The sequence below is a fragment of the Mauremys reevesii genome, linkage group 21 (assembly GCF_016161935.1).
Source record: "Mauremys reevesii isolate NIE-2019 linkage group 21, ASM1616193v1, whole genome shotgun sequence".
Taxonomy (NCBI): Eukaryota; Metazoa; Chordata; order Testudines; family Geoemydidae; genus Mauremys; species Mauremys reevesii.
In genome coordinates this window covers 17,496,855-17,510,790 of record NC_052643.1, presented here as the reverse complement: position 1 = coordinate 17,510,790, position 13,936 = coordinate 17,496,855, and positions in this window count along the sequence as shown.

The following is a 13,936-nucleotide window of genomic DNA, read 5'->3' as shown; positions in this document are numbered from 1 at the left end:
CTCCTGCTGAAATCATGAGAGTTAGTTGGCAGCAGTGGCTAGAGTCAGGGCGGGCTGTCCCTGCTAGCTACAGACAGGACACTGGCATGATCCATAGGGCCATGCAGATTCTGTGTTTGCACACGGGTCTTTCATCCCTGGAGACCGAGGCTCAGAGCTCAAGTGAAATGAGTTTGGGGAGGTCTCGGCCTGACCTCTGTTTGTCCATATCTGAAACCCACCCCACCACTGTGTCCAGGGGGAAGAGATTGGAAGAGCTGGGGGTGCTGCATGTCTGCAGTAAGCCTAAGAAAGAGCCTGAGCCGGGGCCAGCCAGGGCGCTGTAGGTCCAGGCTGCAGCAGAGCTAGGGAGGCCCAAGCCTGGAAGAGCAATGAGTGCTGCGCCTCAGTAACAGTCAGGTCAGCTTGATTAAATAGCCAGCATTTCCTTTCTTGCCTGTCCCATCTCCATGTTCTTCTCTTTTTCCCTCCCATCTTACCCAGCCAATAAACACCAAGCATCATGGCTTCTGTGCGTCTCACTCGTCTTCCCACACAGGCAGGAAGAGAACTCCCTGTTTCTTTAAGGTTGGCGGGCTGGGGCCATAGCACTGTGTCTCAGAAAATCCCCTGGCGTGTGCCTGCAGAGGGGAGCTCTGTCAGCTTCTTCTTGGTTTCTGCAAGTTCTCATCTCACAATCTTGAAACAGCACTTACCTGGAGTGGGTTTACCGTACAGCTCAAATGTCCTGTACAAATGGTACTAGACTGCATCCATCAGTCACAAAGCTCACGGCCGCTGTCCTTCAGTGAAGGACGCAGTCATTATTTTCTCATCAAACACCAGAGATCGGCTGTTTTATTTCAAGAACTGTGATACATCAGACTGAGGATGTCTTAGTGATAATAGGTATTATTCTTCCAACTGCCTGGATCACACAGAGCTGCATGTACACAGGCACACACGTACAGACTGCCTGCACAAATACTTTTCTGGTCTTTTGACAACCCAGGCACTGGACTGGCAATCGGCGTTTGATTCCAGCCTCTGCAGCTTCTTGTTTGACCTTGGGCAAGACACTTAAGCTCCTTGTGCTCTGATTCTGTGCCTGTAAAACAGGGGTAATGATATTTCCCCTCCCCTGGGGCTCTTGTGAGGATCAATTCACTAATGTGCGTGCTCAAAGGTACTATTGTGATAGGGGTCAGAGAAAAGACTAGTCATTCTGTAGCTTGTCAGCTCCTTGAGGCAGGGACCATCCTTTTGTTCTGTGTTGGTGTAGCTCCTAACATACTGGGCTCCTGGTCCAGGACTGGGGCTCCTATGTGCTACCACAATACAAATAAACAGTCATATTAATAAACAAATACCTGTCCTGTTGGATACATTCCATTAATAACACTAAGTTCCTCTAAAGAGGGCACTCTACTGCTGCTGGAACTTTAAAGGGCTTCTGTAAGTGGCAGGACTCTACTGAATCCCCAGCCAGAGATGCATGTGCAGATGAGATTTCTGTACCTGAAACTTCAAACACTTTTCAACTGTTGTTGTGAAACTCTGTCCAGGAAAAAGAAACCTCAACAGCAGGGACCTTTAAATACTTGACTTTAACCACCCTCTGAAGTGAAAGTTCCCGTGCCGTATGAGGACTATCTCATTCTATGTATATGGAACAGTGTGACATGATACACTTCTGTATTTTAATAGACACTCACTATATGCAAATATCAGCACCAACCCCTTTGCTCTGGTCCTATTTTGAATGAGCTGGGTGGAATTCTTTCTGACAGGATAAGAACAGAACCAGATCTTGGCACCAAGGTCCAAAATGAACCCCAAATATTTCTGAGGTGGGAAAAAGTATGTAGAACTTTTCTGTTTGGGGTCTTCTAATATTTTGATTGGTTATTTATTCTGTACTGCTTGTGATGTCTTGATTTCAGCCAGGATAGGGAGTGGAAATATTTAAAATCTCCTGGAGTCCCTCATGGCAATTCCTGACCAGAGAGGTGCAGAGTAATATGTAAACATTTGGATGCTTGTCCTAACTGAAGCACTGAACATTTTCAATTTCACCCAGGGCTAAAAACAGTAAAGCTTTATTCTCAAAAAATAAAAATATAACAGACAAAAAAGAATACAACAGGCTAGAGAAGACAGTGATGGGAAGAAAATAATTCTGTTGTCTCCTATTTCTAGTTATACTCTTCTTTTCACAGTACTGGGTGGGACATAGTTCTTGGCACAGTGTGAACATGAAAACAATCAGACTTTCAGATCTTTGCATAGACTCTGCAGACTTCAAACCCCTTAGCAGCAGAATGACTTCCATTTGGCATTTCCTATTCACTGAGCTTGACCTGTGCATGCATGGTCCCCTGGAGGGAAGGCTTGTCCATAATCCACTTCATCAGGGTTTTTTCTGCCAGTGAAGTACAGTTAAATTCATTATCTGTCACTGGCTGGGAATATTGCATTGGTTGGTTGGATCTACCCAAGGCAGGGCACCAATCGTTTCCTTTTTGTATCATGAATGTATTCATTCTTCCAGCAGAGAGGGTGCTTGCATTGTAAATATTTGCCGGGGATTACTGGCCCAAAGCCATTCCAAGGCTTTGAAAGATGCTGTCTCTGGACCAGTGTCATGTTCCTTCCCTGGCCTGAGCTCAGATGTTACTGAGATGGAATGTTCGATGTGATACTCAAAGACTCAATGTAGCTTCTACAAACAGCCACGTGTAGAGTCAGCTGATTAGTTGTGAGATTGGGGAAAGCAAGGCCAGCAGCAGAGCACAGAATATAGATTTCACATAATAGTCAATAAAAAGTATCCCATCTGGTTTTCATGGTGCTAGTGTTTACTAGACTTACCCCTCAGGTAGCACCCTCACTGTATACACTCCTTTACAGAACCACCACCAGCTTGCACTGGGGCCGCTCTGAAGGAGCTGAGAATTTAATTTGAATGACTACGATAAAGACAGTTAAAAGGATGAGGCATGCGGGGGGCAGCAGACAGTCCTACTCAATCAGTGATGGGTGCTGGGTGAAAGAGGGAGTGTGTTTTAAGGAGACGGGTAGGAGATGGAAATGAGGGAGTATTAGATGCTGGATGGGGAGGTTGGTCCAGGTATTGGGGCTTGCATGAGAACAGTGCAGTACACTGAGATCTGGCATCTGAAGTACAAATGCATATATTGTATAGTTCATATATGGACTGTCAGCTCTTTGGGCAGGGACTGTCTTTTCTGTTTTGTTTGTAGAGCGCCTGGCACAGTGGGGTCCTGGCCCATGACTAGGACTCCTGGGCAGCACAGTAATACAAATCATAATGCATAGACAGGCCTTTAAAACGTCACCAGACTACATTTACAACTGGAACTGCACACAGACAACATGTGGACGGTGTGACAAAAACAACCCAATAGGAGGAAGGAAAATCTAATAGATAATTGATAGCAGACATCTTTCATTACACAGACACAGTGAGTAGCTTTAAGAAATTCATTACAACAGCACTCTTGCTGTGCCTTATTAGTTGAACTCTAGTGGCACTTTTCACCATGGAAGTCAAGTTTTCTTGTACAGGTATATAAATTGTCCTCACAATGTGCATGAAAACCATGCATGCTACAAGAGTGGAAATACACAAGTGTGCGGTTTGTGTGTGCAACAGGTGAGCACACACATTTCTCGAATGCAACTAAGACATTACTCTGCAAATTTGTCCTGTAAAAGTCTCTATCCATCAGTTTCAGTTGGAGCTGGGAATTTTGATTGAAGGTGCTTCTCCTCTCTAGCCTGTTAATCTCTGTCTCTTTTTCAGAACAAAAATAATCTGAAAAACACTGCTACAGAATCAACACATTATTTTCATATTGTAGGACTATTGAAGGGGAAGTGATCTTAAAGCTGTGGGGCCTTTAAGAGAGAATGAGGTTTGGTTGCTGTTGGAATATCAGCTGCAACAATTCAGAATCTGCTGCAGGCAAGTTCATTTTCATCAACTCTTATTTTCCTGCCTGCATGTTCCTAAGACTGGTTTATTGCACAAGTATCCCCTCCTGCTGTCTAATTTCTACATGTTTTTGTCTGTTAAGGTTCTGTCATGAGCCATCCTAGGAAGCTTTAATTCTCTGGCTTTAAAAAAGGGATTGGATTTTTACCAGCTGAAATACCAGATTTTATTATACTCCTCGGTCCAGCCCTTTTCTCTCAAAAGGATTTCTTTAAAAAACAACAACAACTTGGAATGCTACCAAGCCAACAAGTGCAAAAACAAAATAAAGCCAGGAGACAATGGGATGGGACCCAGATGGGGACTGAACAAACTAGGAGCGTCCCATGTTGGATTCTGTGCATGTTTTAGCTGTGGAGATGGGCAAGTAGGAATTGCAAGCTGGCTGTGTCCTAGACACATACGTACTGCTTTGGTCTGGATATCAGAAGGAAAATTGCACACAAATTGGCTTTGCAATAACATTTCCACTTCTTTCTGGACTAGCCTGGGGCAGGAGATGAAGGAAACTTGCCCTGATGCTCCTGTTCCGTGGATACATAAAGGACCTTTTACCAGAGCTAAGCTGACTCACATTAGAACTGTCTGAAGACGGCAAGCACACACCGCGCACACCGCTCCCCTGATGCGGGACTTCATTAGTGTATCACATCTCAGTGCAGGTTCTCTGAGAAATGAACATATATTTTCCTGCAAACTGTGGGCCAGTTTCCAAACCTTGTGGTTTCCACAGTCCCAGTGTACTGAAACCCCAGGGCTGTACACCCCCAGAAGCTAACTTGGAAAGAGGGCGAGGCCTCGTGAAAGGACTTGCTCCCTTTCACCCAGCTCTTCTGGAAGGAATAAATAAAGAAGGGGTGGGAGGCAAAGAAAAAGGAAAACTGGTGTCATGATATGGTGCAATGTGAGATTAGAGAGCCCAGTCCTCCTCCCTCCGGCGCTGCTCTGCTGGCATGAAGGGGTCGGAAATCCAGCATAACTTGCCAGATGCGGGTGTCCCCCACACGAGTGGGTCTCAGTCTTTTCCCCACCAAGATCCCCATTTCCACACTGGGATCGCCCTCCCAGCTAGACAGGATCTAGCCCATTTCTGTGTTTGTGTGATGGGACAAGGCCTTACACCTTCTGACATTTGTCTTTCTACAACACTGCCTCCAGCATGGGGGCATGTCAGGGGTTTGCTGGCGGGATAGGATGTGTCGGAGCACTACAGCTGTTCCTCGGCTGGCACAGAAACTCCTCCAGACCTGAGAATTCGGGCCATAAGACGTGCGATGTATGAAACAATTAGAGCTCTGGTCAACATTGTTATTTACAAATGTCTTTTTGGGTTAAACTTTGTTCAGTTAAAGTGTTTTCCATTTACAGGTAAGTACGCCAGTAAACATACACGTTAAATAGGCAAGCAGGTGTTCACTTTGTTGATGTGGTATATTACGAACAGATAAAAACAAAGGTACTTGGTGCAGCATAGACAGACCCACTATCTACTCCTGAATTCCTGTGACAAGCATCCAGTCTAAACTAGAGTCATGTTTGGAACAAATTGACCCCCCAGTGCTAACCGTGAGATCTCAGTGTCCTTTTCAAGCAGGGTTAAAACAGCTCAGCATTCACCCTCCTCAGAGTTGTCCCATTTACTGAAACCTGGGGCAGAAAGTGAAGAGGGGGCCAGCAAGGCTGGAGATGTAATGAACAATCATGGCAGAGCAGCCATCTCAATCCGCATTGCTTTAGATCAATCAGCTGGGAGATTACTGCCTGTTGCCGGACTGTACACACAGAGGATTAAGATAATCGCCTGTAGGGAAGTGACACAGGAATGCAAATCCCGCAGCTTTTCTTGGACTCTTCAGCAGCTTTCTCTATAGATTCAGAGATTTAATTCAGAGACATCTTTGGAAAGAGGGAGAGGGCAGGTGAAAGGAAATTAGCCTGTTGTTAATCTGCTAATAAACACTGCTCTTGTTCTCTGTGGGCCTAATGCAAGGATGTGCTCCAAAGAGCTGTTATTTTATTTTGTGCCATGTTAATGCAACTTATTATATCTCACATGCCTAAGACCAAACACAAAATCTGACACTAATAGGATTAATGGCCAGAGAATAGAAACAGCTCCATTAAATTGGGAGAATTAGGTATATCAGAGAGCAGCCAGGATGTAATTTGGTCCATTTGTTAAAATGATATAAAAAAAGAAGTCTAAAGTGAGCTAATTCCAAAGGACCGGAGAAGACAAATAAGAAGGATGATCCTGATCTTCAGATGCTATTTGTTTTCATTAACTAGCTGGAAAGAGACCTAATGGAGAAAAAGAGAGCTTGATCATCAAGCTTATTAGCACAGTGTTGAATCTGGAAATGTCGGAAGCTTTAAAGCATGAATTGGCAACCTAGTTCAAATAAAAATAGAAACCAGCCAACCCACAAACTTTGCTTAAGGTCCCTTCACTTCTTTTTCCATATTCATGAGCCTCTGAACTTCTGGGTTCCACAGAGAGCTAACCGTACAAATGTCAATGTTCTACAAGAAGTGCTTTTAAAAGCAACCTGTGGTCACTGAAGATCTCAGGGCACATTGCACAAGAACTGGATGTTCCTCAGAGTTTAAAAAGTGGGCATTTGTATTCTGCCTCTCCAAATGCCAGGAGAAAGGTAAGAAAATGCCATTTGTTCTGGATTCTTTTGATTCCATATAAATTTGTTCTGTGCTTAGATCCCGAGGCATTACAGTCAGAGAAAGAGAGTCCCCCACTAAGATCATGGGAAATATGAGAAATTGTAACCTCGTGTTCTCTCCTCTTCCCCCCAACACACCCCTTCATCGGTTTTGCCACGAACCAAAACCTCATCAGTTTCATCAATGAGGCGAATATTTAATCCACCTAAAAGCCGTACTGCTCAGCAATCTTAACCTGCCCTGCAGATACCAGCAGGGAGAACTGACTGGGCCTGCCACACTCCTACCCGTGTTACCAACAGGCCTTCACCTCCCTTTGTTGATCTGTGTTAAAACTCTCAGCAAATGCCCTCCCCCACCTGCCCCGCCCCATCAGCACTGGCATTTCCATGTTACCATCTTGCCCTGGAGTCCTATACTGTCCATTAAAAGAATGTGCAGTCGTTTCTTGCTTGGTCACTTCTGCTAGCGCTTGTCAGCTTCTCTCCCTAATCTTCTTGGCAATAAAGTCATCCAGACCAATTTCGTGTCTACTACGGGATCTGACCCCCTTGCCTCCTAATTATAAGTCCTATTCCTTAATACTTCACAAGGTCATTCGCTCCCAAATGTCTAATTATTGCCCTGGGCTTTCCGTATTCTTCGGCTAGCCCAGCTCATCTGTCCCTGCTTTCCTTGCCTCGGCTTCTAATCTCTATCATCATTACTGTCATCACCTCGATGTGCACAAAATATCTATGGCTAATGAACAATTAGAGTCCCTTGCAATAGCCAGGGCTGTGGGTCGCCGGCAGGAATTTAACCAAGGGGAAAGGGGAGGGGAGGTTTGTAATAGGATGCTGGATTCTGTGTCTGTGTGTTTGTGTGGTGGGGAGCGTGAGCCTGCGTGAGACAGAAAGTTCAGGGTGTGGAGACCCCAGTGTGAGAAGAGCAGGTTTCTGATGTGATGCTGAGCACTGGTTTTGCTTGTGCACCCATTGCTGATACCCAAGCACACTATCCGCCCGCTGGCTGCAGTGTGGGCGAGGCTAGGATAGTCCTGCAGGGAAAGATGGGAAAACAGGGCAGCTCCTGTACAGCTGCAGGGTGGGTCTGAGCAGGGCACGGGGCAGAGGTAAAGCCTGAGCAGTCTGGTTATCCTAGAGAGCCGTACTCTGCAGCACAAGGGATGCAAGGAGCAGACAGCCCTGAGATGGAGCTTGCAGTGTGGATTCTCCTCTCTCCTTCCCTCTCGCCCCCCGTGTCTTTTGAGTTCACACTTTAAATCTTGGTTTCTTCTTCAAGAGAATCAGTGAGCAACTTTTATTTTCTGACACTGGGTGCAAATTGCCGGAGTTCTGTTCCTTCTCCTTCTGAGCACACACTTGTTCTTGTCTGTGCTTCCTCTTGGCCTCGTTAGTCAATATTGCTAGCACATAAAAGCCCTGTCCTAAAGTGGAACATAGCACATGCTTCCTGAGAGTATGGGAGACCTCCTGCCCTCTCACTGGCTTTCCTCTTCTCCTAGACATGTCCAGTGAGGTTGGGTACAGAGCTCTTTGTGATGTATAGATACAAATCCAGTGTTTCCTGGAAAACAATGGCTTTTGGAGATGACTACCAGGATTCCTAAAGGGGATCTGTACGTTCTATAGCACTGAGCTCTCATGCAAGGATCTCTTTCTCTCTCCCAGTCATGCCTTTCAGGGACTCAGGTTCAGTGATGTTCAGAACCAGGAACTGTGTTGTCTGGAGGAATCTCAGAGAAAACACCAGAATTGGGCAAGTCAGAAAGAGTCGAGAATTTACAAACTCTTGGGAAAGTAGGATTCCATCCATGCCCATTCCAACCTGAGGCAAGGGTCTATTTAAATTGCTACCAGTCTACTTCCTCTGGGAAAACTGCTCTCATGCCATCAGTTCTGTCTTATTAGGAAAATCAGGCTGTCAAACTCCAGTTCCTCTGAATGATTGTATGGTTCCTTTTGGCTCCCGAGCCTCTGATTGTCCAAAAGCTGAGTGATGCAAGGAACAGCAATTGCAGCTTACTGTATAGGACACAGAAACCTGTGCTTCATTTCTTCTCCTGGCTCTGTGAAGGTCTCAGTTGTTAAATGCTCCACTAGAGGGCTCAAATTCATGCACACAAAGTTCAGAGCTACCAGGGAAATGGACAGGTCAGAATATTGCAGATTATTAGGTGCTGAGAATGAGTTTAACCATCAAGGTCATGGCGTTTGCTTAAGGAGTCCTGCTCCCCCAGATGCCCGTTTAATTAAAGCTCCATTTACTCTCAGGCAATTCTCTCCATTCCCATCTCAGGTTGTAGATTCTCAAGGTCTTTGTGGGTAACATTCCCCTTCAGAACCAGCCCCTGCTCTCCCTTCCTGATTCTTTCAGCAATGGTGCAGTGACATCATGATTTCACGCCCTGGGAGGGATTGTCATGTCACAAAGCTTCACTTGAGACATCACCAAATTAAGCTGCAGCTGAGATGGAAATAATTCATGAAAGCTGCTTTGTGATCCTGAGAGGGAAGCACAAATGGGTAAAGTTTCCTTATTGTTCCAGTTAAATATCTTGCCAGGATAGGCAAGTCCTGGTCCTGTGAATATTACAGGCTAGAGTCTGATTCCAAGAGGCACTGAGAAATGCACCTCCCATTGACTTCCCTTTGAGCTGTAGATACTCATCACCTTACATGGTCAGCCCCTTAAGCCACAGACCTGGAAGTTAGAATACAGAGTGTACAAAACAGGCACCCAACATTCCAGCCTGAAACTCTCACGAAGCAGGTGGGGTCAAAGAGGCGGCAAGGGGTGGGCTGCAGCACACAACAGGCTGTGGCAGGCATACAGGGCAACAGGACGGAAAGCAGAAAGTCTAGGATGAGGGCATAGGATGCAAAGGGAGTGGCTGAAAAGGACACATAGGCAGACTTCAGACCCGCTTCACCATTGTCCTGCGTCACTCACTCACACCAGTGCGATGGGCTTGCAAAGTGGCTGTAAAACCTCACTGCTCCAGTCTGGCTGTTTCTCACTCACTTTGCCCATACTATGGGCAGGCAAAAGTGAGCCTGGCCCTTTGGACAGAGATGTTGTACCATGTGTGATGGGTCATTGGGTGTGAGTGAGAGCAACGTGCGGGCTAACGTTGGCTTGTTTCCCTTTAGTCAAAGCCATCAGGTATCTGACTTTTCCAGCTCTCAAGTGCACCTTGCTGCATTTCAGCTGGATTTCCCTTCGCTCATTGCACATTTCTGTGCACGTTTATCTTTCCTGAGCATACGGCCAGCCAGCATCAGTTACCCTGGGACGTGTGAACTCTAGCCACGTCGTTGGATCACTTAGCTGAAGGACAGCAGCTGGCATGGAATGAAAGGTGCCCTCCATCTGGGTCACTTGCACCCCGCCCAAGGGTCATTATCTGAAGTGTGGACTAGTTGTCACTGAGACACAGACAGCTGGAAGGAAACTGACTCTGGAGTCACTCCTGCTGCCCCAGCCACACTCCAGCTTTTAACTGGCGAGTGCCTCTGACTGGCTCCATGACCCAGGGGATCCGCTTGTGCCCACACACTGTCTCTCTGCCACCACCGCTGGGGGTGCATGATGAGCCAGCTCGGGGGGACTGGGTGCAGGTGTGGCGTCCAGCTGCTGGTATGCTCCTGCGAGCCCACAGGTCTGTTCCAGCAGCCAGGGATGGCCGGCGACTCGGGACACCCAGCCACGTCCCCTCCCTGTGCCTGAGGCTGAGAGACATGACGACAGCTCCACACCAGCTGGGGATTCCTTTATGCACCCGCCCCCCAGGGGGCCACACACTGGGACCCTCACCTTTCCATCATGGGAGCAGGGCTTGGTGACCTCTCAAGGTCCCCTCCAGCCTGACATTTCTCTGATTCAATGCACTTTCCGGTCCCATTGTCGCTGCCTGTGGCATGGGAGTGGCTGCAATGGGCTGGGCTGCCCACATGCATAGTAACAGACCCCCTGCCCCAGTGGACATGACACAGGGTGGGGTGAGAGGGGAAGTGACTGTCATGGGCTGTGGTAGAGCTGGGAACAGAGACCAGGTCCCTGCCCCCCACTCCTGTGTCTGACCCACGGCATTCTCTTGGGGGCGGCATGCGGTTTAGCTCACAGCAAGGCAGGAATTGAGGGTGAATGCCTCTCCCCACTCCCCATGCCCCGCAATCCCTGCTGATGCCCGAGATGTTGTGATCAGGCTCTTGTTGTCTAAGCACACAGTACAAAACTCTTTCCCCTGCGCTGAGCGGACACGATGTTGAAATGCTGTTTCCTGTGATAACCGAAAGCGGAGGGAATTCCACCTGTAATTCTTGTCAAGCAGAGGGATCTCTTTGTAGTTCCGTGAATAATTCTATAGCCGATGTTAATTTAAAAACAAACAAACAAACAAACAGAGATGAATACATTTAACGCTGGAATTATTTCCAGTACATTTCAGCCTCTTTTTTTCAAAGTGCTGCTTTAACAATCTCAGATTCAGAAGGAGCCGGGTTGGGAAAACCTTCCTTGGCTGGGTTCTAGGCTGCAGCTCTGTCTCTCAGCCCCCTGCTGATGGCTTTGCTGTACGATGCTTTATCTACTCACCAGTTACAGTCCAGGGGCCAGTTCCTTGTGGCTCCATTGATTTCAGTAGAGCTCTGCTGATTTATACCAGCTGAGGCTCTGACCCAAGTCCTGCCATCGCTGCTGATCTTATGGCCTGGGATGCTCCTGGGGCTGGTAATGGATCTGCAGCCTTTTGTCCGTGTGAACTTGGCTCAAGCCAGCAGTAACTAGGGTGACCAGATAGCAAGTGTGAAAAATCGGGACAGGGGGTGGGAGGTAATAGGAGTCCATAAAAAAAAAAGCCCCAAATATTGTGACTGTCCCTATAAAATCAGGACATCTGGCCACCCTAGCAGTAACCAAGGGTCATGGCTGAGGACGGATCAGGGGCCTGAGTGTGAAATGTCCCGGTGCAGGCCCATCACTGCAGACACCCCCATCTCGGGGCTGATTGGCACCCTCAGGGGCTGTGTCGGGGGCTGCGTTGCAACGGCATCCCTAGAAGTGAGCCCTGTAGCGGACTGGGCAGCCCAGGGGAGAGGCTGCCCTGGCCTGTGCCCCACCTGGGGCAGAGCTGGAGCGAGAGGCTGGCTCCAGGGCTGTCGGTCTAACACTTCACAGCTGCGGCCTATTCAGTTAAAAAGAATAAGCCAGAGCTACCCTGAGATTTCTGGGGAAGTGGGCGAGTCGTCATCGCTCTCCTTTCTATCCCAGCAGGAGCAATCTTAAACACTGCTACGAGGCCTTTACACATCTCATAAAACAACCGCTGAGCCTCGTCCATTCCCCGTGGGGCACCGGCGAACCAGCGCGCCGCAGAGAAACAAGAGCGCGCTGTCTCCCTCCCCTCCCCTTACGCGAAGCCCCAGTGTCTGCCAATCCAAGGGCAGTGCTGTCCTCACCGATCTGCACCTGCTTCTTTCCTCTGAGCCCAGGGCCACGTAGAACGTCACCAAGAGAGGGAAATGTAGGCGTTTGGGAGGGGGCCCGCAAGGCTTTCAGAACCCAGGGTGCTCCCAAATTCCAGAGGCTTTAAGAAAGAATCACAGTCACTGCGCTGTCTCATGCCCCACTGAATTCTGGAAGCCGGGTGCAGGTTTCCCCTGCACCCCAGAGAAGGGACCTAGGCTGGCAGCATGTTATTTAAGCTGCAGATTAAGCCTGCTGGCTAGCACGCCCAATGGAACAGCATTTCCAGCCTTACCCCTGGGTTTGGAGGGCAGGGTAGAGTTTCCCTTCCCCACTTCTTGGAGATTTCCGATCAGAGTGGGTTCCAGGAGGGCTGCGCATGAGACAGGGCAGGTGGCCTGGTGAACAGGTGTGTGGCAGGTGCCCCAGGCAGGGGGCAGCACAGGGATTGCAAGGGGGTTGTGGTGGAACAAAATGGTGTGGGGCAAGGGGGTGGGCTGTGACAGCAAGGACAAGGAGTCTGAATGAGGTGTGATGTGGGGGGGATCTGACAGTAGCCAAAGACTGAGGCAAGGTGGGGATGGGGGTTTGGGGGATTCCCAGGGAGGGGAGACCCAGATACTGTGGGGTACTGAAGGGGGCAGAACCCCGAGAGAAGGGGCACCAGGGTCTGAGAGGGACACCGGGGCCAGCGACAAGCTAGACAGCAGCTCCTGAGGGTGCTCCTGAGTGGACAGAGCTAATTCCCAGGACAACGAGCAGGAAGTGCCACGCCGGTGAGTTGCCACATCGCTACAGACCCCCACAATTCGCTACTGTGGATTGTGATTAATGAATCAGACAACAGGAATTGGCTGACGACACTAGAATTTTTCCTTGAAGAAAAATGTCTTGGTAATAGCCAATGGTGGTAATGGATATATTGGGGACAGATGGGTGGTTTAGTTAGTGCAGGGCAAATCTCCAAAGGTTTGATTTTCAGTTGAGATAAAAGTTCAGGTCCCAGATTAACGGAATTGCACACATAAAGTAGCATATAGTTATAGGTGCGCATCTGTATATCTGATTTTGTTTGTATGTGCGTTACTGCGACAATGTGCGCAGTCATGATAAGTGTGCACATAACTGACTAGTAAAAGATTTAACCAACCCTCTGCACAGGTACCCGTGATAACTATACATACAAATTAGTTCATTTAGGTCTGAAACTGCCCACGCATTTTTGCATGTGCAGATGCACACGTGCATTTCTGAAAATCTGTGCCCAGATATTTATCTAAACCCTGAGTCTGCGAAATTGGTCTGGAAAGCTCATGGAAACCAGTGGCCCCCCATGAATTTCATTTCCAGAAATACAACAGCATTTTGGCTTCCAATAACAGCTGGAAGCCAGAAGTGAAGAAATGAACAATCATGATAAATAATAGGAGGGAAAGTCATTGAAACTTTTTTTGAAATCCCCAAAAGATTTCATTCGGGATCTGATCTGAGTTTGAGTGAAGGTTCAGGTCAGTTCTCCTGTTATATGAACCAGTTCACCAGTCCCTAGTTTTCACCCGACGTCCTCGGTAAAGTGTGTCTGCGTGTGGCAGGGTCTCTGGGAACGATACAAAGAAGCTCATTTTGGAGCATGTTTGTAAGTGGAAAAGAGCATCAAGGCAGCTCTTCTCTCATGGTTCCCAGTGCCCTTTGTGTAGCGCTGATAAGAAAATAGAAAATACACAGCAGATTAAGATATGTGCTTTCCATTCTGATAACCATTATCTGATCTAAATTAGATGCAGTGGACCC